Source organism: Symphalangus syndactylus, chromosome 9 (genome assembly GCF_028878055.3).
Source record: "Symphalangus syndactylus isolate Jambi chromosome 9, NHGRI_mSymSyn1-v2.1_pri, whole genome shotgun sequence".
In the NCBI taxonomy this organism is placed as follows: domain Eukaryota; kingdom Metazoa; phylum Chordata; class Mammalia; order Primates; family Hylobatidae; genus Symphalangus; species Symphalangus syndactylus.
Genome location: NC_072431.2, coordinates 55,197,365 through 55,223,559, shown reverse-complemented (window position 1 = coordinate 55,223,559; position 26,195 = coordinate 55,197,365). Strand labels below are relative to the sequence as shown.

At 48.1% G+C, this 26,195-nt stretch overlaps 1 long non-coding RNA gene across 2 annotated transcripts; it reads right to left on the bottom strand.

Annotated features, from left to right (window-relative positions):
- Window positions 1-8,569: 8,569 nt before the first annotated feature.
- On the bottom strand, window positions 8,570-25,881 carry LOC134737502 (uncharacterized). 2 transcript variants are annotated; one of them, XR_010122500.1, is made up of 6 exons: window positions 25,516-25,881; window positions 24,572-24,638; window positions 17,805-17,907; window positions 15,417-15,458; window positions 13,802-14,386; window positions 8,570-8,696 (listed from the first exon to the last, which is right to left on the bottom strand). It is a non-coding gene; the product is annotated as an uncharacterized lncRNA (long non-coding RNA). The 2 variants fall into 2 exon arrangements; XR_010122501.1 differs by having other exon boundaries at window positions 8,620-8,696; window positions 13,802-14,383; window positions 25,516-25,875.
- Window positions 25,882-26,195: the final 314 nt, after the last annotated feature.

The window sequence follows — 26,195 nt, the reverse complement described above, 5'->3', positions numbered from 1 at the left end:
CCCACCTCAGCCTCCTGAGTAGCTGGGACTGCAGGCACGTGCCATGTCCGGCTAATTTTTTTTGTAGAGACAGGGTTTCACCATGTTGCCCAGGCTGGTCTCGAACTCCTGAGCTCAAATGATCTGCCTGTCTCGGCCTCCCAAAGTGCTGGGATTACAGGCATGAGCCACCATGCCCAGTCAAGACATTATTCTTTCGTAAACATAGTTGCTCTTAGCATATGGTTCTCAATTGATGGGCGTGTGTGTGTGTGTGTGTGTGTGAAGTTCTCTCTGGAAAAGTTTTCTCTGGGAGAAAATTCTACATTTCACTGTTTTACATTTCAAAGTTGCCAGTTTGTTAAAAAATCAGGCTGAGAAGGAACACGTTAGGACAAAAATGTGAAAGACTGTCATTAAAGCAAGAAGACCAAGGATGGAATTTTAGACTTTGCAGAGAATTCTTGGATCAACCCATGGATGCGGTGGCTGATTTTAACAGGAGCTGCAAAGAGTCTAATCCCTTTCGTCACAAATGCATCTGGGGCCAGACCCCAATTTCCTGCTGCCCTTGGGGGACTTTTTAATCATTTCTTTTCTCCAAGCTTAGCATATACATCAAATCCCAGGTCCACACTGACCCCCACTCTGGGCTGGAAGGGCCTGACCTCTCCCGAGAGTGGGGGTGGAAGAGAAGCTGGGAAATACAAAGTCATTCGATGGATGTGACACTGAGCACAGGTTGACCATCAAGCCAGGGAGCAGGCCTTTATGCCCGAAAGCCCCTGAGCCAGGGATGGGGTGAACCACTCCTGTACCCACCCAGGCTTGCCTAGGTGTGTTGTGTGCCAAGGAAGCTTCAGGGAAGAGAGGACAGAGAGAGGTTGGATGTCTAGGAGTTGTTCAGTAAAGTGAACAGAAAGCGAATGTTCCAGTCTGGGAAAGTAAAATCACATGAAAGAGGAAAGCGGATTGTCACAGAAGGTCAAGGCCTGGGCTAAGGAAAGGAAAAACCACACGCTCAAAATCCTGGTCAAAGCACGTCCACCTTAATGGGAGAGAAGCACCTTCCTCCACTGTGGGGCGGGGCCAGGGCCAGAGCCCCAGCTGGGAGTGGATCCTACTCTTGCTTTTTTTTTTTTTTTTTAATTGTGGTAAAATATGCATAACATAAAATTTGCCGTTTTTGCTATTTTTGAGGGTAAAATTCAGTGGCATTTATTACATCAAAAATATTGTGCAACCGGGCTGGGCACGGTGGCTCATGCCTGTAACACCAGCACTTTGGGAGGCCAAGGCGGGCAGGAGGTCAGGAGTTCAAGACCAGCCTGGCCAATGTGGCAAAACCCCGTCTCTACTAAAAATACAAAAATTAGCTGGGTGTGGTGGTGTGCACCTATAATCCCAGCTACTCAGGAGGCTGAGGCAGGAGAATTGCTTGAACCTGGGAGGCAGAGGTTGCGGTGAGCCGAGATCGTGCCACTGTACTCCAGTTTGGGCGACAGAGCGAGACTCTGTCTCAAAAAAAAAAAAAAAAAAAAAAAAAAGAGAAAAAAACAAAATATTGTGCAACCGTCACCATCCATCTCCAGAACTTTTCCATCTTCCCAAACTGAAACTGTCCCATTAACCCTCACTCTCCATCCCCCTTACCCCCAGGCTCTGATAACCAACATTTTACTTTTTTTCTGTCTCTATCAGTTTGACTATTCTAGGTACCTTATGTAAGTGGAATCATGCTGTATTTGCCTTTTTTTTTTTTTTTTTTTTTTTTTGGAGTTTTGCTCTTGTTGCCCAAGCTAGAGTGCAGTGCGCCACCACGCCGAGCTAATTTTTTGTATTTTATTAGAGACGGGATTTCACCATGTTGGTCAGGCTGGTCTCAAACTTCTGACCTCAAGTGATCCACTTGCCTCAAGCCTCCCAAAGTGCTGGGATTACAGGTGTGAGCCACTGTACCCGGCCATATTTGCCTCTTTGTGACTGACTTATTTCCTCCCCTCGGCTCCCTCCCTTCCTTCCCTTCTTTCTTCTTCTTTTTTTTTTTTTTTTTTTTTTTTTTGAGACAGGGTTTGGCTTTGTCCCCCAGGCTGCAGTGCAGTGGCATGATCTCATGCTCACTGCTCACTGCAACCTCTGCCTCTCTGGCTCAAGCAGTCCTCCCACCTCTGCCCCTGTAGCTGGGACTACAGGAATACACCACCACACTTGGCTTTTAAAATTTTTTTGTAGAGATGAGGTCTCACTTTATTGCTCAGGCTGGTCTTGAATTCTTGGGCTCAAGTGATCCTCCTACCTCAGCCTCCCAAAGTGCTGGGATTACAGGTGTGAGCCACGGCGCCCAGCTGTGACTGTCTGATTTCACTCAGCATAATGTCCTCAAGGTTCCTCCATGCAGTAGCAGATGTCGGCATTTATTTCCTTTTCAGGGCTACATAATATTTCATTGTATGGATAGACACATTTTGTTTATTCATTGGTAGGCAGACTCCTGCATTGCTTCTACCTCTTGGCTATTGTGAATAATGCTGCGATGAACATGGGTGTACACATATCTGTTGAGGACGGGTGCAGTGGCTCAGGCCTGTCATCCCAGCACTTTGGGAGGCCGAGGTGGGAGGATTGCTGGAAGCCAGGAGTTTGAGACCAGCCTGGCCAACACAGCAAGACCCCATCTCTACAAAAAATAAAAAACTTAGCTCGGCATGGTGGGGAATGCCTGTAGTCCCAGCTACTTGAGAGGCTGAGGCAAGAGGATTGCTTTAGCCTGGAGGTTGAGGCTGCAGTGAGCTATGATCTCGCCACTGCACTCCAGCCTGGCGGACAGAGTGAGACCCCATCTCAAAAAAAAAAAAAGAAGAGGTTAAAAAATCCCACAAATATCAGCTGGAATCCCTGCTTTCAATTCTTTGGAGCATCTACCCAGAAGTGGAGTTGCTGGATCTACATTTCTTTTTTTTTTTTTTTTTTTTTTTTTGAGACAGAGTCTTGCTCTGTCACCCAGGCTGGAACGCAATGATGTGCTCTCAGCTCACTGCAACCCCCGTCTCCCAGGTTCAAACAATTCTCATGCCTCAACCTCCCGAGTAGCTGGGGCTACAGGTGCCCACCACCACGCTTGGCTCATTTTTGTATTTTTAGTAGAGACAGGGTTTCACCATGTTGGCCAGGCTGGTTTTGAACTCCTCACCTCAATTGATCCACCTGGTTCGGCCTCCCGAAGTGCTGGGATTACAGGCATGAGCCACTGTGCCTGGCCTACTTTTGTTTTTGAAGTGAGTTGGGGTGGGCCTGGGTTGCTCAAATCCCAGTATAGCACTGCATAGGATATATCACTGTCCTCAGTTCTCAGAACCTGGGTGTCCTCAGCTGTGAAAAGGGATAGTGAGAATAGTGGCAATCACAGGGTTGCTGTGAGAGATACTTAAGATTTTGTAGAAACACCCACGCAGGCTGGGTGTGGCGGCTCACATCTGTAATCCCAGCACTTTGGGAGGCCGAGGCGGGAGGATCACTTGAGCGCAGGAGTTCAAGACCAGCCAGGGCAACACAGTGAGATGTCATCACCACAAAAAAATATTAAGTTGGGTGGGCGTGGTGGTGTGCACCTGTAGTCCAAGCTACTCGGGAGGCTGAGGTGGGAGGACTGCTTGAGGCTGGGAGGCGGGAGGTCGAGGCTGCAGTGAGCTGTGATTGTGCCCCTGCCTTCTATCCTGGGTGACAGAATGAGACTCTGTCTCAGAAAAAAAAAAAAGAAGAAAAAACGAAAAAGAAATTATGACTTCAAGACCCAAGGAAAATTGCCTGTTAAAATTTTTTAAAATAATCTTTTAAATAAAAATTTTAAAAGAGAAACACCCATGTATTGTGGACATTGAACGGTGCCTGGCACCTGCTCAGCTTTGAATCATTTCTGCCATGATGTTGCCATCAAATCCCCAGGGAAGGGGAAGCAGGCGCCCTCATGGCCACCAGGGGGCGCCGCTGCCACAGCTCTGAGTCCCGGCTGGGCCAGGCTGGCAGCTCCACTGCCCATCACCTCCCACCATTGTCCCCTTCCGTCTTCAGGCTGGGCCCCCACTTTCTCCTCTCACCCACTCTGCTATTACTCCACACTCCCATCCTTCCTATGTCCTTACTTTCACCCAGGATCAGAAAGTGCCCCACAGTGTCCAGGCCACATCACCTTGTCCCATGACCTATGTCCCATCCCTCCCAAGGGAAGCTTCAGCCCATACCTTGCGCCATTTACCCGGCCCAAGGGCTCTTCCCCCCGCAGGTAATGACCTTGTCCCTTTTCCCTCTGGATGGTTTCTGTGAGGGTCAGGTGAGGTCATGTGTGGGGAAGTCCCTCATAGACACACACCAGGGTCTGGTGCAACAGCTCACACCTGTAATCCCAACACTTTAGGAGTCCAAGGCAGGAGGATCGTTGGAGGCCAGGAGTTCAAGACCACTCTGGGAAAAATGGCAAGATCCCATCTCTACAAATAACTTAAAAATGAGCCAGGTGTTGAGGCATGAACTTGTAATCCCAGCTACTCAGGAGGCTGAGGTGGGAGGGTCTTTCGAGGCCAGGAGTTTGAGGCTGCAGTGAGCTGATTGTGCCACTGAACTCCAGCCTGGGTGACAGAATGAGACCCTGTCTCAAAAATAAATAAATAAATAAATAGGCAAATAAAAATCAGCCAGGTGGGGTGACACAAGCCTATAATTCTAGCACTTTGGGAGGCTGAGGCAGGAGGATTGCTCGAGGTCAGGAGTTCAAGACCAGCCTAGGCAACATCTCTACAAAAAAATTTAAAAATGAACCAGATGTGGTAGTGGGCAACTATAGTCCCAGCTACTCAGGAGGCTGAGGCGGGAGGATCACTTGAGGCCAGGAATTCAAGGCCGTAGTGAGCTATGATTGCACCACTGCACTCCAGCCTGGATCACAGAGTGAAACTGTGTCTCTAAAACCAAACCGAACCAAACCACAGCCCAGAGGTGGTGACAGGGTTGGGACAGCTGCAGTGAGCCTCAGGCCAGGGGCCCATGCCTTCCTTGGGAGCTCTGAGGAGTCCTTCCTGGTCAGAACACACTCCGGGAATTGCATTTTTCCAGCAGGGCTGGAGAGGTGTCCACAGGCCTGAGCAGACCCCGCCCCTGGGAGAGAGGCCTGTGGGCACCGAGGCCAACTCTAAGGGTGTAGCTGCATTTGTAGCCCAGCTCCTGGGCACTTACTAGGCCCGAATGTGGGCTCCGCGTGGCCAGAGAATTGGAAAATGCTGATTTTTTTTTCCCACAGGAAATCTCCAAATGTTTGAATATTGGCAGTTAGTTACAATTATTTTCAAACTCTTCATGGGCCAGTCAAGGCAATCTACAGCTGGGCTTGGCCTGTGGGTACCATTTTGCAGCCTCTGATGGAAGCTTCTTGAAGACACTGGTCAATGCTAATGGTCAATCCCTCGCAGCACTGACCACAGGGATAACCTGAGTTTTAAGCTGCCTGGCTGATCTTTATTTTATTTTTATTATTAATGTTTTAATTTTTTAGGGGCAGGGTCTTGCTCTGTTGCCCAGTCTGCAGTGCAGTGATGTTATCATAGCTCACTGCAGCCTTGACCTCCTTGGCTCAAGCAATCCTCCCGACTCAGCCTCCTGAGTAGCTGGGACCACAGGCCCCTTCGTTTTCTACAGCAGAAACTTGGTGATCAGCATAAATCAATGCCACATGAAGGTGAGCTGGGAGGGAGACAGCAGTGATTTAATGTCATCAGGTTGGCCAGGTGCAGTGGCTCATGCCTGTAATCTCAGCACTTTAGGAGGCGGAGGCAGGCGGGTCACGAGGTCAGGAGATCCAGACCATCCTGGCCAACATGGTAAAACGGCATCTCTACTAAAAATATAAAAATTAGCCAGGTGTGGTGGTACGTGCCTGTAGTCCCAGCTACTCAGGAGGCGGAGGTTGCAGTGAGCCGAGATCGCGCCACTACACTCCAGTGTGGGTGACACTGGATTATTTATTCAAAAATAAATAAATAAAGTCATTAAGTACACTAAAGGACAGGAATGGCTTTAACCAGTTTGTGGGTGTGAAGGAGAGAAAGGGGACTAAATTATATGTGTAGAAAATACGTTTTTGAGGCATTTCACAGTGAAAGAAAACGATGAAAAGAAGAACAACTGGCACAAAATAACAGCTATTTTAACACAAGGCAGATCAATGACTCTCTGAACACAGGAGAAAACCTGTTATATAACCACAGGGAAAATACTGAAGATTCTACAGGAAGACTTAGCAATCGAGGTCTTAGTGGGGACAGCAGAGCAGAATCAAAGGACAAATGAAAATAGACGGTCAGGCATATGGCTCATGCCTGTAGTCCCAGCTACTTGGGAGGCTAAGGCAGGAGGATCGCTTGAGCCCAGGAGTTTGAGACCATCCTGGACGACATAGGGAGACCCCATCTCTACAAAAATGAAAAAAAAAAATGAGCTCAGTGTCATGGCATGTGCCTGAAGTAGCAGCTACTCAGGAGGCTGAAGTAAGAGGATCGCTTGAGCCCAGGAGTTGGAGGCTGGAGTGAGCTATGATCACTTCATTGCCCTCCAGTCTGGGTGAAAAAGCAAGACCCTCCCTCAAAACAAGAAAAAAGAGGGCCAGGCGTGGTGGCTCACGCCTGTAATCTCAGCACCTTGGGAGGCAGAGGTGGGAGGGTCATCTGAGGTCAGAGGTTCAAGACCAGCCTGGCCGGCCAACATAGCGAAACCCCATCTCTACTTAAAAAAAAAAAAAAAAAAAAAAAAATTTAGCCGAGCATGATGGTGGCACATACTTGTAATCCCAGCTACTTAGGAGGCTGAAGAAGGAGAATCACTTGAACCTGTGAGGCGGAGGTTGCAGTGAGCCAAGATCGTACCACTGTACTCCAGCCTGAGCAACAGCCAGACTGTCTCAAAAAAAAAAAAAAAAAAAAAAAAAAAAAAAAGACTATGCCTTTCTCTAAAATCCAAGTACAGGGAAGGAATTGTGTAGTGATATGTGCAGGTGGCAGGATCACTGAGGCATCTCAAGGTTTAAGGACAAATGTCCACAGCTGCTTGCAAAGATCCCAGGCTTTTTTTTTTTTTTTGAGATGAGTCTCGCTCTGTCACCAGGCTAGAGCACAGTGGTGCAATCTCGGCTCACTGCAACCTCTGCTTCCCGGGTTCAAGCAATTCTCCTGCCTCAGCCTCCCAAGCAGCTGGAACTACAGGTGCCCGCCACCACACCCGGCTAATTTTTAACAGAGACGGGGTTTCACTGTGTTAGCCAGGATGGTCTTGATCTCCTGACCTCATGATCTGCCCACCTTGGCCACCCAAAGTGCTGGGATTACAGGCGTGAGCCACCACGCCCATCCAAGATCCCAAGATTTTAAGAATGGTTGCCTGAAACAAGAGGCCATCCGGCCAGGTGCCATGGCTCATGCCTGTAATCCCAGCACTTTGGGAGTCCAAGGCGGGTGGATCACCTGAGGTCAGGAGTTTGAAACCAGCCTGACCAACATGATGAAACCCAGTCTCCACCAAAAATACAAAATTAGCCAGCCATGGTGGTGGGCGCCTGTAATCCCTGCTACTCAGGAGGCTGAGGCAGGAGAATGGCTTGAACCTGGGAGGCAGAGGTTGCAGTGAGCTGAGATTGCGCCACTGCACTCCAGCCTGGGCGACTAAGACTCCGTCTCAAAAAAACAAAACAAGAGAACATCCATGGGTTCTGCTTTGCAGACTTCCAGGAGCCTCATCCCCCGGCCCCCTGCAGGCCACCCACTCACCTGGGAAGCTCCACGTCCTTATCTCTTCCTCCTCCATCCGTGGCTCCTTCCGCTGCTCCAAACTGGAGATCACAGCTGGTTTGCTGACTTGACACCCTGTTCGGGAGAAACGGTTAAAGGATTTGTGCTGAGCCAGCTGGGCCTTCCAAGCAAGCAGACAGTTCAGCCTGCAAAACAAAAGGTAGACGTCTCAGCCACAGAGAGCTGTTTCGCTCAGCAGGTAACTTCACAAGGACTCCAAGTGAGATCGAGACTCTGAGCACTGAAACCCAAGGCCAAGCACTTTTATTTTTGACACAGGGTCTTGCTCTGTTGCCCAGGCTGGAGTGCAATGGCACAATCACAGCTCACTGCAGCCTCAACCTCCAGCACTCAAGTGATCCTCCTGTCTCAGCCTCCCGAGTAGCTGGGACTATAGGCAGGCATCACCACCCTCAACTGATTTTTAAATTTTTTTTGTAGAGATTGGGTTTTGCCATGTTGCCCAGGCTAGGCTTGAACTTGGGCCTCAAGTGATCCTTCTTCCATTTGAGACTCGCAAGTAGCTGGGACCACAGGCACATGCCACCATGCCTGGCTAATTTTTTATTTTTCATTTTTATAGATCGGGTCTTGCACCTGTGGCTCAAGCAATCCTCCCACCTTGGCCTCCTGAAGTGCTGGGATCACAGGCATGAGCCACCATGCCCAGCCTAGCACTTTTAGTGCGTGAACAGTTTCTCAGTTTTATACGACTAAGAAAAAGAGTTGATGTAACCCTAGGACCACGGGGAAGTCTTCCTCACCCACAGAGAGCAGATGGCTGTAGTTCTCCAGCATCACATCCCGGTACAGGGTCCTCTGCTCCAGGTCCAGCTGCTGCCACTCTTTCCGGGTGAAGCCCACAGCCACGTCCCCGAATGACAGTGACCCCTGGAACAGCACATGGCTGATTAATGTGGAGTCGTTGGCACTGGGTACCACGGCAAAGGCGTGGAGGAGATTGATCTTACCACCTTCCAAGGTCAGCTTTCCCCATATTAGGTTATATAGGAAGCTGAGCACACCCCTAACTTTGTACTACACTTTGTGGAAGAGAAAAAAAAAAAAAAAACATTAGAAAAAAAATCTCGACCGGGTGCAGTGGCTCACGCCTGTAATCCCAGCACTCCGAGGGGCTGAGACGGGTGAATTGCTTGAGGTTAGGAGTTTGAGACTAGCCTGGCCCACATGGTGAAACCCCGTCTCTACAAAAAATATATTAGATGGACATGCTGGTGGGTGCCTGTAATCCCAGCTACTAGGGAGACTCAGGCAGGAGAATCGCTTCAACCCAGGAGGTGTAGGTTGCAATGAGCCGAGATCCTGCCCTTGCACTCCAGGCTAGACAAAAATAAATAAATCTCACTACTGGATCTCCATTTATTCCTTCAATGATCAAGCATCTTTCAAGGACCTGGCACGCTGCTTGTGTTCTACCAGGCGCTTAGGCTCGAGGGCTGAACACAAAATTGTTCCTGTTCTAAAGGTACTTAGAAGTGTTGCTGCCAGATGAACACATGAAGACAGCTGTACCGTAAGACTACACTGTAGGCGGTGGGAGACATGTAGTTATGTACAGAATAGGCACCAGGAAGACAGCAGCCAGATATAATGCACTGTCAAGTGAAGCTTCCTAGGAGGTCACGGGTGAGCGCAATCACCAAAGAGTGATGTGATGTCTGAAGGATATCCCTAGCAAGATGCCTGGCACTGGCAAAGGAGGCACAGAAAAGTCTGGTAGGAACTACAAAGAGAATGAAAATGCAGGTGTGAGGTGTGTGCGGGAGAGGGAGAGAGTGTACCAGCCGCAGGCAGAAGTGACTTTTTTTTTTCCCTGTAGGGAACGCAGACTCCCACCTCACGGTATTTAAGGAGGGGAACTACAGATGATCTGATGTGGAAAAAAGGTGGGAGCCGCCGGAAGGGAGGATAGCAAGAGCTAAATTAACACACGATTCTAATCCTCAGTGTAAGCTAGTGCTCAAAATTAAAACAGCAAGAGAAATGCAGGGAAGGGGCTCCACAGACGCAGAACAGGGCTTGGCCTCCTTCACCCCTCCCATCCCCTCTCTCCATGAATTGAAGAACCCCATTTAAACATCTTTAATTTATACCTATTAGAAGAAAATATGAGGGTGTGTATATATATATAATATATATACAATATATAGACATTATATTTATATATTATATATAGATATATATATAGAAAGAGAGAGAGATTTTCTATTTTGCAGAGGGTGTTCCACTCGTCACCCAGGCTGGAGTGTAGTGGTGCAATCTTGGCTCACTGCAACCTCTGCCTCCTGGGTTCAAGCGATTCTCTTGCCTCAGCCTCCTGAGTAGCTGGGATTACAGGCATGTGCCACCACACCTGGCTAATTTTGTATTTTTAGTAGAGACAGGGTTTCTCCACGTTGGTCAGGCTGGTCTTGAACTCCTGACCTCAGGTGATCCACCTGTCTCAGCCTCCCAAAGTGCTGGGATTAGAGGTGTGAGCCACTGCCCCTGGCCTTAGATCTTCTCTTTTTGAGACAGGGTCTCTGTCCAGGCTGGAGTGCAGTGGTGTGATCATGGCTCACTGCAGCCCCTACCTGCTGGGTTTAAGTGATCCTCTCACTTCAGCCTCCCGAGTAGCTGGGATTACAGGAATACGCCAGCTAATTTTATTTAAATTTTTTGTAGAGTTGGGGTCTCACTATGTTGTTTAATGAAAGTTTAAATAATTTGAAGGAGATCAGACAGGGTGGCTCACGTCTGTAATCCCAGCACTTTGGGAAGCTGAGGCAGGTGGATCACTTGAGGGCAAGAGTTCAAGACCAGCCTGGCCAACATGGTAAAACCCCATCTCTACTAAAAATACAAAAAAAAAAAAAAAAATTAGCTGGGCATGGTGCCAGGCACCTGTAATCCCAGCTACTCAGGAGGCAGGAGAAACACTTGAACCCAGGAGGCGGAGCTTGCAGTGAGCCAAGATCGTGCCACTGCACTCCAGCCTGGGTGACAGAGCGAGAGACTATCTCAAAAAAAAAAAAAAAAAAAAGCATGTGAGAATTGGGGGGCTTTCGTCACTGTGGCAGAGGTCAAGGGGGATGCTGGGTAGAAAGAGCTGCGGTGGGCCCCCCGGACACATGCTGCTTGGGTGGTGAGGGATGTTCATAGGCAAATGGGTGACCCAAAGTATCCCCAGTGGTGAGACAAGTGCATGCAGAGGAGGGGCAGGAAGCAGGGCACAGCCCGGGGGCAGCAGCAGGGACCAGGAGCTATGTGGGAGTGGGGAGAGGCAATCCACAAAGAAGCCCAGAGCCCTGATCACCCTACAGACCCTGGGTTCTCTTCCAGACCACACTCTGATCGCTAGAAAACTTATGAGCAAGGGCTAAAGGCTGCTGAAGCCAGTGCCTTTTTTTTTTTTTTTTTTTTTTTGAGATAGGGTCTCACTGGCCAGGCACGGTGGCTCACGCCTGTAATCCCAGCACTTTGGGAGGCTGAGGCGGGCGGATCACAAAGTCAGGGGATCGAGACCATCCTAACACGGTGAGACCCCATCTCAACTAAAAATACAAAAAATTAGCCAGCGTGGTAGCACATGCCTGTAGTCCCAGCTACTCGGGAGGCTGAGGCAGGAGAATGGCGTGAACCCAGGAGGCGGAGCTTGCAGTGAGCCGAGATCACGCCACTGCACTCCAGCCTGGGCGACAGAGCCAGACTCTGTCTCAAAAATAAATAAATAAATAAATAAATAAATAAATAAATAAATAAATGAATGAAATAACCCAAGGGTCTCACTGTGTTGCCCAAGCTGGAGTGCAGTGTGTAATACCGGCTCACTGCAACCTCCACCTCCTGGGGTCAAGTGATTCTCCTGCCTCAGCTACCCGAGTAGCTGGGATTACAGGCACATACCCAGCTCATTTATGTATTTTTAGTAGAGACAGGTTTTCACTATGAGGCCAGGCTGGTCTCGAACTCCTGACCTCAGGTGGTCTGCCTACCTCAGCCTCCCAAAGTGCTGAGATTACAGGCGTGAGCTATCACGCCTGGCGTCTATGTAGTGTATGTATATGTATATACATTATATATATAGTCAATGTAGTTTACATACATGTCTAGTATATAGATAGACAATGTCTATGTAGTTTTTATACATACATATACAATGTCTACATAGTTAATACATATGTCTTTGTAATTTCTATGTAATTTATTCATATCTAATTTCTATATAAACATAATTTCCATGTAAATATATAATTTCTATAGGATATGACTCTCATGGGTTTATTAATGATATAACATATAAAAAGCACAGAGACCACGGAAGTGCTGGACAGACAGCATTTAACCCGGTCATTGTCATCTTGAGTACACAGATTGCCCTAACAGGGAGTCATTTCCAGTGGGACTCGACTTCCTACAAAACAGTGGCTTCTGGCCGGGCGCGGTGGCTCACGCCTGTAATCCCAGCACTTTGGGAGGCCGAGGTGGGTGGATCACGAGGTCAGGAGATCAAGACCATCCTGGCTAACACGGTGAAACCCCGTCTCTACTAAAAATACAAAAAATTAGCCGGGCGTGGTGGCGGGCCCCTGTACTCCCAGCTTTTCAGGAGGCTGAGGCAGGAGAATGGCGTGAATCTGGGAGGCAGAGGTTGCAGTGAGCTGAGATCACGCCACTGCACTCCAGCCTGAGTGACAGAGCGAGACTGGGTCTCAAAAAAAAAAAAACAAAAAAAAAACCAACAGTGGCTTCCGAGAAAGATGGCGAGTGAAACCTCCAGCTTCACAGACAGGGTGGGTGTGGCTCGCCACCTTGTTCTAGCCTCTCCTACTGCTCTGAGACATTTCTGGTGTGAAACACCCAGACATTCCTGGCTTCACAAAGCACAAAGAAACCCAGGCTCTGTGAACGTTTTCCTTCCTAGAGTGGACAGTGGTAATGTTCACGAGGCCTCATCTTCCTCTGGGACCAACCCTTTCCTGCCCCTGTGCACAGCTGCCTGGACAGAGGGCCTAATACACCTGAGCTAGGCTGGACCCATGGAATCCTCCCCAAAGAGCTTTCAAAATTGGATCAATGAAGGGAGATTCAGTCCCTCACCGTGGCAGAACTTGCAGCTGTGAGGAGAGGAGCTGGGGCTACGCTATTTCTGGGCACATAGACAACATCAGCATGAGAAGAAAGTCACAGAAGCGCCAGGCGCGGTGGCTCACGCCTGTAATCCTAGCACTTTGGGAGGCTGAGGCGAGCGGATCACGAGGTCAGGAGATCGAGACCATCCTGGCTAACATGGTGAGACCCCCGTCTCTACTAAAAATACAAAAAATTAGCCGGGCGTGGTGGCGGGCACCTGTAGTCCCAGCTACTGGGGAGGCTGAGGCAGGAGAATGGCATGAACCCAGGAGGCAGAGCTTGCAGTGAGCTGAGATTGTGCCACTGCACTCCAGCCTGGGCAACAGAGCGAGACTCCGTCTCAAAAAAAAAAAAAAAAAAAAGTCACAGAAGCAGAGAACAGGGACCAAATATTCCTGGCAATACCTGGTTTGCTGGATGCCTCTGGAGCCCGACTGCACACCTGCTCTTCCCAGGGCTCACGTGCTACCTTATAGATTTTTTTTTTTTTTTTTTTTTTTTTTGAGACAGGCTTTCCCTCTGTTGCCCAGGCTGGAGTCCAAAGGCACGATCACAGCTCATTGCAGCCTTGACCTCCTATGCTCAAGTGATCCTCCCACCTTAGCCTCCCGTGCAGCTGGGAGTACAGTCATGTGCCACCACGCCTGGCTAATTTTTGTATTTTTTGTAGAGAGGGGGTCTTGCCACATGACCCAGGCTGGTCTTGAACTCCTGGCCTCAAGCAATCCTCCTGCCTCACCTTCCCAAAGTTCTAGAATTACTTTTTTTTTTTTTTTTTTTTAATCCTAACCGATTTCTAGTTGGATTTCTGGCTCTTACAACTTCAAGGATTAGAACTTCTAACCAGTGCGCTCCATACTCACACATTCCTAGAACCCGGGGTGAAGAGTGGAAGAAGGAGAATGCTTCCAGGCTGATGGAAAACACTGATGTCACTCACATGCAAAGAGAGCCAACAGCCAAGTGGGCAGATCACCTGAGGTCAGGAGTTCGAGACCAGCTTGGCTAATATGATGAAACTCCATCTCTAAAAATACAAAAATTAGTCAGGCATGGTGGCACATGCCTACATTCCTAGCTACTCGGGAGGCTGAGGCAGGACAATCACTTGAACCTGGGAGGTAGAGATTGCAGCGAACCAAGATTGTGCCACTGCACTCCAGCCTGGGCGACAGAGCAAGACTCCATCTCAAAAAAATTTTTTTTAATTAAAAAAATAAAAACCATCATGGCAAGCAATTTCAGATGAGATCAGGCACGTTCACGGTGGGGTGGCAGTAGACATGGGAGGCCGTTTCAAGAACATGCAGTTCATTCATTCGTTCCTCTAGATAATGCAGTGTTACATCCAGGTCACTTGGTGTGGCACAAGGCTGTCTCTGGAGACCTGAGTGTTCTGCATCCCCAAACAACCAGAATCACAGACGGCTGCTTTGGCATAATATCTGCTGTTTATACAGAGAGGAAGAAAAGTCACAAGAGATTTCCTGTTGTGTTTCTTTCAAGGTGGTTGTTATTGAGGAACGGGTCTGCCACATCTTACATACAAAGATCAAATCGATCTTTAAAACTTGAAAGAGCTGTATTTCCCCTGAGAAGTAGACACGGTTGTCCAAAACGACAACACAAGTCATATATTAGATGGAATCCGCCTGCCTTAAGTGACAGGAATGTCAGATATAAATTTACAAGGCATCAGGCTGGGCGCAGTGGCTCACAGCTGTAATCCCAGTACTTTGGGAGGCCAAGGTGGGCAGATCACTTGAAGCCAGGAGTTTGAGACCAGCCTGGCCAACATGGTGAAACCTCATCTTTACTAAAAATACAAAAATTAGCTGGGTGCGGTGGCAGTTGCCTGTAAGGAGGCTGAGGTAGAAGAATTGCTTGAACCCAGGAGGCAGAGGTTGCAGTGAGTCAAGATTATGCCACTGTACTCCAGCCTGGATGATGGAGTGAGACTCCGTCTCAAAAAAAAATTTACAAGGCATCTCACAACTGCAGCAGCCTCTGCAGTCTCCCCACCCTGTCCTTCCCACAGCTGTGATCTTCCATTCTCTTCCTGTTTTCACTGATCCTGACTTCTGTTTGCATTTTATCAGATTTTTTTTTTCTTTTTTTTTGAGACAGAGTCTCACTCTGTCACCCAGGCTGAAGTGCAGCGGTGTGATCTCAGCTCATTGCAATCTCCATCTCCCGGGTTCAAGCAGTTCTCCTGCCTCAGCCTCCCAAGTAGCTGGGATTACAGGCACCCACCACCATACCCATCTAATTTTGTGTTTTTAGTAGAGACAAGGTTTCACCACGTTAGCCAGGCTGGTATCGAACTCCTGACCTCAGGTGATCCGCCTGCTTTGGCTTCCCACAGTGCTGGGATTACCAGTGTGAGCCACCATGCCCAGCCTTTATTAGAAGGCACGTTCTTATGAGCATCTGAAATCCCTGCTGAAGAAGTGCAGTAGAAAGAAATGCCACACTCACCTGGGCCATGGTTGTTCCTTGCTGTTGTGGGAAAGCAGGCATCTGTGAAGGCAGACATCAGGGTGGGGAGAGAGGATGTGAGGCCACGCTTGCCCACGGGCTCCCGATCAACTGCTGAGACCACCCCCCACCCCACCCCTCGCGGGCACAGGTGGGAGAAATCCTTCTCTGAAGGATCCCCCTTATCAGAGAGCAAAGCCCTCACCTTGGAAATGTCATAGGGACTCAATCTCGTGAGGCCTAACTTGGATTTTTGTTTTGTTTTTTTTTGAGATGGGGTTTCATTCTGTCGCCCAGGCTGGAACGCTGAGATGCAATCATGACTCAGTGCAGCCTTGGACTCCCAGGCTCCAGCGATCCTCCCACCTCAGCCTCCCGAGAAGCTGGGACTATAGGTATGTCACATGCCCAGCTAATTTTTAAATTTTTTGGTAGAGACTGGGGTCTCACTGTATTGCACAGGCTGGTCTCAAACTCCTGGGTTCAAGCAATCTGCCCACCTCAGCCTCCAAAAACCTTGGGATTACAGGGGTGAACCACCACGAATGACTGGAGTTTTTCTTAATATGTGTATCTGTGTCTCAGTAACCAATGTGCAATTTACTACAACCCCTACCCATTACCCAAAAATGTAATTATTAGAAATCTATTCTGAAGAAACAGGCCAGATGCAGAGGCTCACGCCTGTAATCACCATAATACGGGAGGCCGAGGCAGGTGCATCACCTGAGGTCAGGAGTTCAAGACCAGCTTGGCCAATACGGTGAAACCCCATCTCAACTAAAATGCAAAAATCAGCTAGGTGTGGTGGCACGTGCCTGCAATCCCAGCTACTCAAGAGGCTGAGGCAGGAGAATCTCTTGAACTTGGGAGGCAGAGGTCACAGGGAGCCGAGATTGTGCTGTACCACTGCACTCCAGCCTGGGCAACAAAGCGAGCTTGCATCCCCCCAAAAAAATAAGAAAACTTTTTTGGGGGGATGGGGTCTTGCTCTGTTGCCCAGGCTGGAGTGCAGTGGTACGGTGCAATCTCGGCTTCCTGCGACCTGTCCCTGTAATCCCAGCTACTTAGGAGGCTGAGGCAGGAGAATCGCTTGAGCCTCGGAGGTGGAGGTGGCAGTGAGCTGTGATCGCGCCACTATACTCCAGCCTGGGCAACAGAGTGAGACTCCATCTAAAAAGCCAAAACATATATATATATAGAGTGAGACTCCGTCTTAAAAGCCAAAACATATATATATACAGAGTGAGACTCCGTCTAAAAAGCCAAAACATATATATATATATATATATATACGCTTTTTGTAGAGTCAGGGTCCTGCTATGTTGCTCAGGCTGGTCTCGAACTCCTGGCCTCAAGTGATCCTCCCACCTTGGCCTCCCAAAGTGCTGGGATTACAAGCATGCATCACTGTGCCCGGCCTGTTTCTTGTTTGTACACATCGACTACAAACTACAGCACATGTAATAAGTTTGTAAACATACATCTATAAAGAAAAAATTCTGGGCCAGGCACAGTGGCTCAAGCCTGTAATCCCAGCACTTTGGGAGGCCAAGGTGAGTGGATCACTTGAGGTCAGGAGTTCGAGACCAGCCTGGCTAACATGGCAAAACCCTGTCTCTACTAAAAATACAAAAATTAGCCGGGTGTAGTGGTGCACGCCTGTAATCCCAGCTACTCAGGAGACTGAGGCAGGAGAATTGCTTGAACCCAGGGAGTGGGGAGGCTGCAGTAAGCCGAGATCACACCACTGCACTCCAGCCTGGGTAACAGAGCGAGATTCTATCTTAAAAAAAAAAAACAAACATAAAAATAAATTAATTAATACAAATGCTCCCTGGGTGCTCATGAGAAAGATCGGGGCTGGGCAGAAGACCAGAGAGACTTCCTTGGGAGTGAAGGTCTGGAGGAGGGATGTGGCTGCCCTGGAGGGAAACACGCGAAGCCTTCTCCAGAATTTTCTCTCCTGAGGAACAAAAGCCTCAAGCTGCCAGGGGAATGGCAGTCAACCCTGTTGCCCCCAGAACACAGGCAAGACCTTGTGCCTTCCTCCTTGAACTAGGGACAGGAATATGTCCTGGGCTCAGGCTTAAAGGTCTCCTGACACGAGGGGAGGGACAGGATCACTGTGACTCAGAGACCCAGGGCCCACCCTGGACTGAGAAGACAAAGAGAACCCCTCCACCCACAGGCCTGGAGACGCAAGCAGCAGCCGCCAACACGAGGAGGGGATCAAGAGCGGAAGGACCCATTCGCAGCAGCACAAAGCGATGCTACAGAATTGTGAAGCTAGTGGCCCGCTGCGGTAACCATGGTGACAAGCCCACCGCCCACTCGACTCCTGGCTGGACACAGCTCAACCACCCTCCGGCCCTCCCTGCTCCTTACACAGTAACAGCTCAGCAGAACTGGTTCATGTCCTCGTCTCTGCTGTCCTACGCAGGTCTAGCCTTCAAGACTAGCCAGAGATGGAAACGGAAAAAACAACCCACTGAAAAGAAGCAAAGCAACAAACAGATGTTAATTCCATCTCAGGTCAGCATCAGCAAGTGTATGTCACGAAGATGCGCTGCAAACAAATACAAAATCCAAAACCAAAAAGACACAAGGAAGAGAAACCAGTACATCCTCCATCACAGTAAAAAATTTTTTTCTTTTTTTGAGACAGTGTCACCCAGGCAGCCTGCAGTGCAGTGGCATGATCTCAGCCCACTGCAACCTCCACCTCCTGGGTTCAAGTGATTCTCCTGCCTCGGCCTCCCAAGTAGCTGGGATTACAGGCATGTGCCACTACGCCCAGCTAATTTTTGTATTTTTGGTAGAGATGGGGTTTCACCATGTTGGCCAGGCTGGTCTTGAACTCCTGACCTCAGGTGATCTTGCTGCCTCGGCCTCCCAAAGTGCTGGGATTACAGGCATGAGCCCCTGCACCTGGCCATGTTCCTCCCTTCTTTTTAGATTTCTGCTCATTCTCTTTTACCTTTGGGGGTTTGCTCTTTTTTTCTCTTTTTTAAATATCTTTTTCTGGAAGACACAGACTGGACAATGGGGGTGGATGCTCCCTATTCTTTTTTCTATGGAAGCCACCTGAGCTAAATGTCATTAAGTTTTACTCCTTGTATTTAACATATGTATTAGGACTAGCCGGATGCAGTGGCTCACTCCTGTAATCCCAGCACTTTGGGAGTCCGAGGCGGGCAGATCATGAGGTCAGGAGATCGACACCATCCTGGCTAACATGGTGAAACCTCATCTCTACTAAAAATACAAAAAAAAAAAAAAATTAGCCAGGCTTGGTGGCGGGCACCTGCAATCCCAGCTACGTGGGAGGCTGAGGCAGGAGAATGGCATGAACCTGGGAGCTTGCAGTGAGCCGAGATCGCGCCACTGCACTCCAGCCTGGGCAACACAGCAAGACTCCATCTCAAAAAAAAAAAAAAAAGTATTAGGACTTTAATAATATGTTAAAAAGAAAAAACTAAAATCAATTTTTGGAAAGGTTTGATTAAATCTAATAAAATAATTGGTTTGTATTTAAGATTAATAAAATTGACCAGAAGTCAGGCACAATTGATTAAGAGAAGGCAAAGATAAACCATTTGTGCACATGAAAAAGACAATTTCAGATATGGTCAAGGTTTATAATTGTAAGATTACTATAAATAATTGCCATAAATTCAAAATTAAATGGGATACTTTTCTAGAAAATATAAATTACTAAAATTGACTGACAAACAGAAAACCAGAATAAACCACTCAACATTAAATGAAATGGATTCATCCTAAAAAATATAGCCACTGGGGAAACACCAGGAATTTTACCACATTCTACTCAAGATTTTTGCAGTGTTCTTAAGACAAAATGAATTTATATATAAAATATATGAAAAAAATGCTAAAAATAAATAAAGACAACCCCAACAGAAATATAGGCAAAGGTGATAAACATACAAAGCAATCTTATACACTGTTTATGCCTACACTTCGTCTACTAAATAAACAAAAACAGATATATAGCAATTTTGGCCAGACACAGTGGCTCATGCCTGTAATCCCTGCACTTTGGGAGCCCAGGGTGGGTGGATCACTTGAAGCCAGGAATTCGAGACCAGCATGGCCAACATGGGGAAACCCTGTCTCTACTAAAAATACAAAAATTAGCCAGGTGTGGTGGTGCACGCTTGTAATACCAGCTACTTGGGAGGCTGAGCGTGAGAATCACTTGAACCCAGGAGGCACAGGTTGCAGTGAGCCGGGATTGCACTGCTGCACTCCAGCCTGGGTGACAGAGTGAAACTCCATCTCAAAAAAAAAAAAAAAAGGCAAGCATCAAAAGCAATCCTGAATACTAAAAGAAAAATACATACATTCCATAGATCTCACTGACTCAAAAAATAAAATTAGAAAATAAAAGAATGCAAAAAAATATTTAAACCACTAAATATGAAATGAATCCATACTCAAAAGTATTCCCAAAGAAATACCAAGCCTATGTTTTTTAGGAATTTTATCAAACTCTTTTCAAGACTTTTGCAGTGTGTCTAAGTGGCTTATTTGGGTTTTGTATATGTCAGTCAATTTTAGCAATTTATAATTTTCTACAAATGTGTCTTAATTTCAGATTTATGCCATTAATGATTTATAATAACACCTCACTTTTTATAAACATCTACTGGCCAGGTGCGGTGGCTCACGCCTGTAATCCCAGCACTTTGGGAGGCCAAGGCAGATGGATCACCTCAGGTCAAGAGTTTGAGACCAGCCTGGTCAACATGGTAAAACCTTGTCTCTACTAAAACTACAAAAAAATTAGCTGGACATGGTGGCGCATGCCTGTACTCCCAGCTGCTCAGGGAGGCTGAGGTAGGAGAATCGCTTCAACCCAGGAGGCGGAGATTGCAGTGAGCCAAGATCATGCCACTGCACTCCAGCCTGGGCAACAGAGGGAGACTCCATCTCAAAAAAAAAAAAAAAAAAAAAGGCCAGGCACGGTGGCTCATGCCTGTAATCCCAGCACTTTGGGAGGCTGAAGCAGGCGGATTGCCTGAAGTCATGAGGCTGAGGTGGGCAGATTGCCTGAGGTCAAGAGTTCGAGACCAGGCTGGCCAACATAGTGAAACCCCATCTCTACTAAAAATACAAAAAAATTAGCCGGGCATGGTGGTGTGCGCCTGCAATCTCAGCTACTCCAGAGGCTGAGGCAGGGGAATTGCTTGAACCAGGGAGATGGAGGTTGCGGTGGAGCCAAGATCACGCCACTGCACTCCAGCCTGGGTGACAGAGCAAGACTCCGTCTCAAAAAAAAAAAAAAAAAATCTACTGTATCTGAAATCATCTCTTCCATTGTAAAATAGCTGATTTCTATTCTCCCTCGATCAGTGCAGACTGAAGTTTGTCTAAATTTATTAGTTTTAAATACAAATCAAATTTTTGTTTGTTTTTAACAAATCCTTTCCAATAAGTGATTTTAGCTTTTTCTTTTTAACTTTTTACTTGAGTGACTTGAGACTCAAAGGAAAGTCTCAAGAATAGTACAAAGAATTTCCAAATACCCTTCTCATCTAGATCTCCCAAATATTAACATTTTACCACATTTGTGCAGGCCGCTGGAAGGACTTCAGGGCTGATGAAAAAGGTCCCACCACAAGGTGGCAGAGTACACACGAGCGGCACCTGAGCGAGGCTTTGTGCAGGCAGGAAGGCCCTCACGCTAGAGGCCATCCCAGGGCTGTAGCATGGGGGCCATTACCCAGAAGGAGAGGGGGCAGGGCCAGCTCCTGGGTATCTCTGAGAGCCTTAGGGTCTTTTTTTTTTTTTTTTATATGGAATCTCGCTCTGTTACCCAGTCTGGAGTGCAGTGGCACAATCCCCAACCTCCGCCTCCCGGGTTCAAGCAATTCACCTGCCTCAGCCTCCCGAGTAGCTGGGATTACAGGCCCCTGCCATCATGCCTAGCTAATTTTTGAATTTTTGTAGAGACAGGGCTTCCCCATATTGGCCAGGCTGGTCTTGAACTCCTGACCTCACATGATCCGCCTGCCTCAGCCTCCCAATGTGCTGGGGTTAAAGGCATGAGCCACCGCGCCCAGCTAGCCTTGGGGTCGATAGCCACATGGTTTGTCTTATACATGGCCGGCAGATGTTGGGTGCAGTTTCCCAGGTATGCACAGCAAGAGATCTCTAAATGACCATAAATCTGCATGTACTTGGGCTATGATTCAAACAATTGGGCCAGGCATGGTGGCTCACACCTGTAATCCCAGCACTCAGGGAGGCCAAGGTGAGAGAATCCCTTGAACCCAAGAGTTCAAGGCCAGCCTGGGCAACATAGCGAGACTCGTCTCTATTAGAAAATAAAACAGGCCAGGTGTGGTGGCTCACGCCTGTAATCCCAGCACTTTGGGAGGCCAAGGTGGGTGGATCACCTGAGATTAGGAGTTCAAGACCACCCTGGCCAACATGGTGAAACCCTGTCTCTACTGAAACTACAAAAATTAGCCAGGTGTGGTGGTGGGTGCCTGTAATACCAGCTTACTGGGGAGGCTTAGGCAGGAGAATCACTTGAACCCGGGAGGCAGAGGTTACAGTGAGCCGAGATCACACCACTGCACTCCAGCCTGGCCAACAGAGCAAGACTGTCTCAAAAAAAAAAAAAAAAAAAATTATTCAATTTAGGTTTAATGTCTCATGATTAGATTCACGTGATATATCTGTGGCAGAAATTTTTTTGTTTTAACCTGCTCTATTTTTTTTAAGTGGGAAAACACTTTATTCCATAAAACAGTAAATGTTCCTCTCTTCTTTTTAATTTCTCCTCATGTGCTTTTACCTTTGCGGGTTTGTGCTTTTTTTTTGCTTTTTTTTTTTTTTGAGACGGAGTCTCCCTCTGTCGCCCAGGCTGGAGTGCAGTGGCACGATCTTGGCTCACTGCCAGCTCCACCTCCCGGGTTCACCCCATTCTCCTGCCTAAGCCTCCCGAGTAGCTGGGACTACAGGCGCCCGCCACCACACCCGGCTAATTTTTTGTATTTTTAGTAGAGATGGGGTTTCACCGTGTTAGCCAGGACGGTCTCGATCTCCTGACCTCATGATCTGCCTGCCTCAGCCTACCAAATTGCTGGGATTACAGGCGTGAGCCACCATGCCCAGCCCTTATTCTTTTTTCTATGCTAACCACCTGAGCTGAATGTCATTAAGTTTCATTCTTTTTATTTAATACATATATTAGGACTACAATAGTAAGTTAAAAAGAAAAAAAACAAATCAATTCTTGGAAAGGTTTTATTAAAATTAATAAAATAACTGGTTTGTATTTAAGATTAATAAAATCGACCAGAATCCAGGCACAATTAAGCAAGAGAAGCATGAAAAAGACAATTTCAGATATGGTCGAGGTTTGATTTTTATTTTTTTGAGATAGGGTCTCACTCTGTCGCCCAGACAAGAGTGCAGCGACGTGATCTCGGCTCACTGCAACCTCCGCCTCCCAGGCTCAAGCGATTCTCTTGCCTCAGCCTCTTGATTAGCTGGGATTACAGACGTGCGCCACTACTGCCCAGCTAATTTTTTTTTTTTGGTATTTTTAGTAGACACGGGGTTTCACCATGTTGGCCAGGCCGGTATCCAACTCCTGACCTCAAATGATCCACCCGCCTTGGCCTCCCAAAGTGCTGGGATTACAAGCGTGAGCCACAGCGCCTGGCCATGGTCGAGGTTTATAAGATTACTCTAAATAATTGCCATAGATTAAAAATTAAATGGGACACTTTCCTAGAAAATATAAATTACTAAAATTGACTGGCAAACAGAAAACCAGAATAAACCACTCAACATTAAGTGGATCCATCCTAAAAAATACAGCCATCTGGGAAACACCAGGAATTCATCACATTCTACTCAAGATTTTTGCAATGTCCATAACTCAAAGTGAATTTATATCTAAAATATATGAAAAAAATGCTAAAAATAAGAAAAAGACAACCCCGAAGGAAACACAGGCAAAGGTGATGAACATACAAAGCAATCTTATACTGTTTATGGCTATACTCCTGTCTAGTAAATAAACAAAAACATAGATATATGTCAATTTTGGCCAGGTGTAGTGGCTCACGCCTGTGATCCCAGCACTCTGGGAAGCCAAGGTGGGTGGATCACTTGAGGTCAGGAGTTTAACACCAGCCTGCCCAACATGGGGAAACCCCGCCTCTACCAATAATACAAAAATTAGACAGGTGTGGTGGTGGGCGCCTGTGATCCCACCTACTCGAGAGACAGAGGTTGCAGTGAACCCAGATCGGGCCACTGCACTCCAGCCTGGGCAACAAGAGACTCAACTGCCCAAAATAAAGGATATATAGCAATTTTAAGTTTCAGTTTAATCTCAGTGAGGGAGAGTACAAAGGGTCGTCAACAGTATTTAGGAGGTTTTAGTTCTGTAGAAAATCTGAACCCAGCATACTTTTTCACATCCATTCGGTTCAGAATGAAGTAAACTTTTGACATCTGCTCAATTTGGATCATGAGTACAATGTACTCCATTTTCTTTTACTTTGCTGTGTATTTAGATCTCTTCCAATATTACTAATCAAAAATAGCAAAAAAGAATTATGGACATGTCACAGGAAAAGTTCCTTCAGGCTGGGCAAGGTGGCTCATGCCTGTAATCCGAGCACTTTGGGAGGCCGAGGCGGGTGGATCACGACGTGAGGAGTTCGAGACCAGCCTGACCAACGTGGTGAAACCCCATCTCTACTAAAAATACGAAAATCAGCCGGGCGTGGTGGCGCCCGCCTGTAATCCCAGCTATTTCGGAGACTGAGGCAGAAGAATCGCTTGAACGGGGGAGTTGGAGGTTGCAGTGAGCTGAGATCGTGCCACTGCACTCCAGCCTGGGCGACAGAGACTCAGTCTCAAAAAAAAAAAAAAAAAAGAAAAAGAAAAAAAGAAAAACCTCTTTCAGTAAGACCCAAGTGCGAGTCGTGATAGAAAAAACAACCGCCACAAAAACATTTGGTCTTCACAAGATTTAAAACCATAGTACCAGTTTCATTCTTTCCCCAACTCAAGTCAGTTTCATCTTAAAAAAAAAAAAAAAAAAACATCAAAGACAACCTCTGCTAACTCCATCACATCACACCACCCCGAGTGTTACTCACCTTTCTTCACCAAGGGCTGGAAAAGAACAGTCTGCACGGAACTGGTGCAACCGCCTCCTTCTCCAGTCTGCAACAGAGATGCTTGCACTGTACCACCTTCATCTAGCGTCTCCCGTCTCCCTACTCAATTTTCTCACACCCTCGGTCCAACCCTCATAACTCTACTTCCTGCAGGGATGCTTTGACCAACACCCAAATATGATCCTGCCTCTGCCTTGAAGTACTGCATTTGCAGCTGGAGCAAGAGGGAGACCCCAGCCTTGGACCCTGCCGGTCAGCCCCCCAACCCGCCCCCAACCTCACGGCTCCGGGCACTTCCCCTGTGCCGAGTCCTCAGTACCACCCATCATTACCCCTTAGGGATGCTCCTCCCTGGTCCTCAAAGATCCTATTGCCCTTTCATCTGCAATATCTTATTTTTAAGTCTAACCTGAAGTCACTCCTTCCCCAGTTGAAACTGATCCTCCCTCCCCTGGGTGTCCATGCATCCCGATAGTTGGGGTAACTAACAGGGCGCCTACCCCTGAATCGCCCCATGTTAACGTGACCAACACCTCTGTAGGACTGCATCCAACGAGGGACCCCAGCTCTCTGCTCCCCCATATCGGACCCAGGCAGTCAGTAAATGTTTTGAATGAGCCCAGACGCCTAAAATAACCCCTCCACATCCTGCTTTCGTTTCCCTCCTAGCTCAGTGCCCACCACTGGAGCTGCGATCTGGGGTCTGCATGAGCCAGCTAGGAGAGAAAGAAGGGGGTTACCCTCTGTAAGAGACAGGGACTTTCCCCAACAGCCCCCCTCTTCCCCCTAGAGACCCAGGCACCGCAGTGCAGTGGAGTTCAGGGGCCTGGATGGGCAGAGAAGCTCCAGGGGAAGGGACGGCAACAAACCCACTCTTGGGGAAGAGCGGGGTCCCCTGTGCAGAGAACAAGCCCACAGCTCACCTGCGTCTAGGTGGTCACAGCGGCAGGTACCCTTCGCGAGCTTCCAGAGGACGGTGGGGTCCGAGGAGGCAGAGCTGCGGGGAGGGGCAGTGAGATAAGGGGCCAGCCGCTGCCCGGGACCCACTACCTGTAGCGTCCCCCAGCCCAACTCGGCAGCACCCGAAAACCCGCGGAGACATCTGGAGGAGCCGCCCCCAGGACCCCAGTGCAGTGCCGGCTCTGCAGCAAGTGGGTGCCGGCCACGCTCGCGCTCGGCACAGCCCCGGAGCCAGGGCGCCGCCCCTCCAACGCTGTCTGAGGTGTCAGTCGCCGTGGGAACAGCCTGGGGTCCGGAAGTGCGCGCATTGCAGTCCTGCACCTCAAAACACTGCGTAAAACAACCCCCCGGGACTACAACTCCCAGAATCCCCCACGACGCCATGCTTCCGATTAGGCCACCCTGCGCTTCCAGACACAGCCACGGCTGCAGTCACGTGGGAGGTGGCCATGGGCTGGCAGGGTGTGGCGCCGTGCATCTGGTTGACACAGAGCTGGGGGTGAATGACACCATGCCCAGCCGGGTTTTCCTTTTGTTTCTGCAAAAAGATTCTGTCTCTTTGTAAAAGGTTGTCCCTGGTTTCCTGGATCAGGTTTGGCCATCAGGAATTGGAGTCCTTTGCACATTCAACTACATAGATTTC